This window comes from Apis dorsata, unplaced genomic scaffold (assembly GCF_000469605.1).
Source record: "Apis dorsata unplaced genomic scaffold, Apis dorsata 1.3 scaffold_407, whole genome shotgun sequence".
NCBI lineage: Eukaryota > Metazoa > Arthropoda > Insecta > Hymenoptera > Apidae > Apis > Apis dorsata.
Genome location: NW_006263665.1, coordinates 337,298 through 343,122, shown reverse-complemented (window position 1 = coordinate 343,122; position 5,825 = coordinate 337,298).

Here is a 5,825-nt window from a genome sequence, read left to right as displayed (position 1 = left end):
AAAAAAAAAAAAAAAAAGGAGAATAAAACAACAAATTTTTTTCATTCGAACAGAGAAACCTGTCATATAAATACGAACGTGCATGTATATTACATATAGAATTATCGTTTAATAAAACACAGCGGTGAGATAAAATGGTGGATTATATGAGCGGAAAAATCGCAATAAAGTTTAATATTCCCTTATTCGAGCAGAACGAAATCCCGGATATCCGAGCGACTGGCTTCCTCCACAATTCTCTTGGATTTATTGGCATCGGCCTGTGGCCTGCCGCATTGTTTCATTTAATCGAAAAAAAAAAAGATAACCTCGAAGTCTCTAACCTTGATCGAGATATCATGAAATATCTGTACCTTATATTCACTTTAATCTTTTTATTATCCAACCAGTTTCTTTTTTTATTCTACCTAAATATCCTATATATTTCTATTTAAATATCATATATAAATAAAATAGTTAATCAAGATAATTTTAATTTATTTAATCTTTTCTTCATTTTTCTTTTATTAATAATTATTATTATATAATAAAAAAATTAAAAATCTCTTGGAAAAAGATAGTTGAATCACTTCAATTTTAGGATTTTAAGTTTATAAAAATATTTGTTTTTTAGATTGTAAATAATAATATTAATTATTAATTAATTAAACTAACCCATTGTGAGTTCTAAACTCTTTATTTTACTTCTTATAGAAATAAAAATATTGAAGGAAATCCTAGAGACTTATAAATATAAAAATATGAATTTCTGACTTCTCTGCTTCAAAATAGATCTTCAAAATAGCATTATATTTAACAATATCTCGAGAAATTTCAATTGACATGTTTAACAGTGTAACTCCCAAAACACAGGAAATGGAACATCGCATAAAGCCTTAACAAAACATCTTCATGACTGTATGTTGTGTTTGAATTACAGCTTCCCCACACAACTAGTGCAATAACAGTTGGTAACTCTACAGGACAATAGCTCTAGGCATCTTCAACATGGTAGATGAAAATCAAACATTGTGTGATACAATCGATTATAAATTTTTATCCTAGAACTAGGGATCAATGTACATTGAAGACGTGAAAAATTCTAAAAAAAAATAATATAAATTATAATTAGACCAATTTTTTCATATTCATTTCCCATTTTTTGAGAAACTTATTAGGGAAAAAATTTATCAACAAAATTAACAATTAATATTAACAAATTAGAAAAATTTCAAAAAAGAATAAAAATTATTAATAGAAAAGAATATTGGAACAAATATGACAAAATATGTTATAAAAATATGGAAGGCACAGTCCAGGGAATTTATTGCCATCTATATACGTGTTTCTACATTGAAGATATACATTTCTGAAATAAATTTTTTGTCGTTTTATATCTAAACGTATAATAATTAGCCATAGATGCACATTTGTTGATTCAGAGAAATTAAAAATCTGCACCATGAAAAATAAAAATACATATTTTATAATAAATGAAATTATAATTAAATCATAAATTTTCAATTAATTTTTATTAATTTTCAAAAAACAGAGGAAAATTTGTTTTTTAAAACATTAATACAAAAAATATAAATGAGAATTTTTTAATGAAATTTGTTTTAAAAAAAAAACTTTCTTCAATGTTTTTTTTTTAAACAAGATTTAAATTTTATTTACGGATCATGTAAAAAAAATTAATCGATATAGTCTTAATTATTCACTTAAATTGTATAAAATACATATGAGATTTCGTTAAAATTGATAAGATAAAAATATTTGAATTTTTAAATTTCAAAAATATCTTATTATTTATGATAATTTATAAAAAATATTTAAATTTCATTATTTAATCAGCACATATCTTTAAAATATTTTAAAGAAAATGTTTTCTCATATAACAATTTTAATGCGTTATAATTTTATCCAACGATAAAAATTTTTTAAAGATTAAATTTACATCACGCGATCCATGAACAAAATTTAAATCTTTGAAAATTTACACATTAAAATAATTATTATAAATCTAAATAAAATGTCAGATTAATTAAATATATTGTTATCTAACATATCTAATTAATTATTATTAATAAAAAAATTAAATAAGCAAAACCCGATCAGAAATAATATCTTATCTAATCGAACAAACGACAACTGTATCGTAAACCGAGTATCGATTTAATCGATTAAGCATCGATATGCTTTTACCTCGTGGATCAAATTTCTCTATAAATGCCTGTTTACTAATGACAGGCGTATGTAAGTACGATGAATTGGCTCAAATTGAATTTGAGAGACGATAGCACGAAATCGAGAATCGAGAATTAATTAAGACTTGCGAAGTGAGTTCCACTTTCGTGGCCTTTGATAGTGTTAAAAATTTAAAAGAATTCTGTCCTTTGAGAAAAACTAGGTCTCTAAAAAAGACTTGTTTGAAAAGAGACTCGATGATTAAGATTATACGATTATGCTTATGCTCAGTTTAGTTTACATTTACATTTAACAATCTTCAAAGTTTATCATATGCTATTTATATTCGAAGAATAAATTATTTATAGAAAAAAAAAAATAAAAAAATAAAAATTCGCATAGATCCCAAAAAATAATGTGTCGAGGAGAATTGTTGAAAATTATTACGCTAGGAAAATTATAATGAAAATTCGATATAGCTGTGAGAGAACTGAACTGGTGTTTGTAAAGATTAAATGAGCCATATTTAACAAGGGAAATAAAATATAAGATATAATATCTAAAATATTTCGGTATTCGGCTAAACGACAAGAAATTCGGTGTTTTATGTGGTCATTACTGTCGCATGGTTCTCGAGGATCGTCGTAAAGAAGCGGATACAACCATGTAACATAAGTGAATTTAAAATAGCAGCTAACTTTAGTATTCCATTAAAATTCTTTTCAACATTTCTATCGTACGTAAATTACAACAAATAGTTACGATTTTGAAAAAACTTTGAATAAGAAGATTTGAGATAAAAATTCGGTGTAGAATAACGAAAATTAAAATAATACAAATATTTAGAATCACGACAACAATTTTATTCTATCCAAATAATGACAATATTGCGACTACAAATTGTACATAATATAATCTACATAATTTTTTTATCTTCCCATATGTCATTTTTATTAAATGTTATAAATAAATAGTTATAAAAAAATTTTTGTACGTACACATTTTATTGTCGTGATTCCAAAACTTATAAGCGAATTGGGCCACTGAACCGACGTTTCATTTAAATAATATTTATTCTGATTTTAAAATATATGCACAACAGCTTAGATATTATTCACAATCAGGTATTTTCTCCCCATTTTTTTTTTTCTTCTTTTCAATTTACAATTATATATATTTTATATATATATATATATATAATCTTTACAATTTGCAATAAGATAAAACTAAGTTATCAAAGATATTACGACTGAGAATAGTTCGTAAGAATTGAATTCAAAATCATCTAACTAATCGGCCTTCCGGTTTATCAAGAATCTGACAATGATCACAGATCAGTAGAACGTCGATTCGATTTACGACAGAAGAAAGACCTAGTATAATATTTTTGATATTTATATCATTGTATAATTATCGTTTTATTAAAGTATCTCTTATACCATTTTTTTTTATTTTTATCCTTTTTTTTTTTTTATTTTTCCTTTATTATTATACGATTCGACTGTGCGCCGAATATGGGATATGAGACGGTCGATCATGGAAGCGAGCTTAATTATTTATTTACTTGGGTAATATACTTAATAATCTTTTGTTTTTTTTTTTTTTTTTTTTTATTTTTCCTTTATTATTATACGATTCGACTGTGCGCCGAATCTGGGATATGTGACGGTCGACCATGGAAGCGAGCTTAATTATTTATTTACTTGGGTAATCTACTTAATAATCTTTTGTTTTTTTTTTTTTTTTTTAATTTAATTAGTTCTTTTAACCCTAATTCGCTTATTTAGTTTTTCTCTGGTATTATATGTTTTTTGTGCAATCGCGTAGTCATTTTGTCTGTTGTTGGTTCTCCGACCGAGTAGGCGAAATATCAAAGCCTGTGAACAGAGATCGAAACTTCGAGCTATATATTACATTTCTTGATAATATAATCTTTCACTTAGTTCTTTAAATTATTTTTCACTCATTCGCAAAGAAGCAATTGTTGTCGTTGATTTACATTCGTTATTTTTATGGGGTGGTTTTAATATCGTGGTCCTTATTGGCGATATCTTGCATTTCGATCTCTACTGGGAAAAAAATCGTGAATCGTTGCCGATAGAAAGAACAGGTGATCTTCAGAAATGCCGCAAAACAGAAGAAACAAATTGTCTCTAAGTTTTAGGCCGATTGGAAAAATTCTGAATTTAAAACGAATCCAAACGATTATATTGTATTAATATAAAAAATAAAATAAAATAAAATATGAACAAAAAATTATAAATACTTTATTTTTATTATTTAAAGTACTAGTTCTATGAAAAGTAGAAATCTTTCAATTCCTTTACAATGCATGTCTGATTTCTCCTGTTCTTTTCTTCCCTTATCACAAGCTTGATTATCACGTTCGTTGCGTGCTCTTAAGCACGCATGCGCGCGCATGTGTGTGTATATGACGACTTGTAAACATTTTATTTTTTTAAACTCGACAAATACTTGTAACAACATTAAAAATTGTGACAACAATAAGAAAGAGATAAATCGTACTAAGAACGATGATTAGTGCAGAAATATTGAGAGAAATATTGTTCGACGGTGTGATAATATAAAAAACTAAAGTGTATTGAGCTGCAAATGCCCACGACGGATTCCTGAACTTTTTTTCATTTTATTATATATTCTCGAACCTTGCGAATACTTTTCTACGTCAGTCCAATTGGACTCGAACCACTAACTGAATAAAATTGCAAAAAAAAAACTCGAAGTGCCAAAAAAAAAAAAAAGAGAAAAAAAAGAAAAAAAGGTAAAAAATTTCGAAAATATGTTTGGCACTTGAAACGTCTCATCGATAAGGTAGTTGATCTACCTCAACTTTCCATCTTGATTGGTAATCGGTTATCAATCAATTAACAGGGAAATTTGTTACCGACCGTAAATCTTCTTATCGAATGCAAACCTTTTTATCGGCATTAAATTAATTGAATCGAATTCCATATACCAGTATTCGCATTTGCAAATTGTGCATGCAATACGCATGACATATACATACATATATGTACATTAAATTATGATCATATTTAAATTGATATTTCGGGCCAGAAAGCAATTTTTAGTTGCCCCAACAATATCTTTACATCATATTTTTCAATTGTTTTTTTTTTTATATACACGATCTTCAGTATTGTATTTGTACGTGATTTCATTAATCACAACGGGCAAAAAAAATACGTTTCTTTAATCTAAAAGACAGCGCGTGTCTCTTCTCCCTTCGTTCCATGATTTTTTTTGTTGCTTTCTTAAAATATTCTTAACTATTTGAACCAAATATTGACAATTTGTCAGCTCATGAGATAATACTTTGATGCTTTTAATAACTATGACTACTTTTTTATTTTTTAGGATATTGCTCAAAATATGATGAATATGATATTTGAAATTCTTTTTAACGAGAGATATCTAAGTTCTGGAATCAAGCTTGATTAATACTACATTAGATATAAGTATTAAGTGTAAGTACACGTGTGAAATTGAAATTTTATTAAATAAATTTAGATTAACTTTAAATTCCAAAATTTACACTGGAGGAAGACATAGGTCCTAATCTGCTGTAAAATTGTGATGGAAAAGTAAATATGTTTCACAAAAATATTTGCTTTTATCTACAAATAATTTTGTAGAAT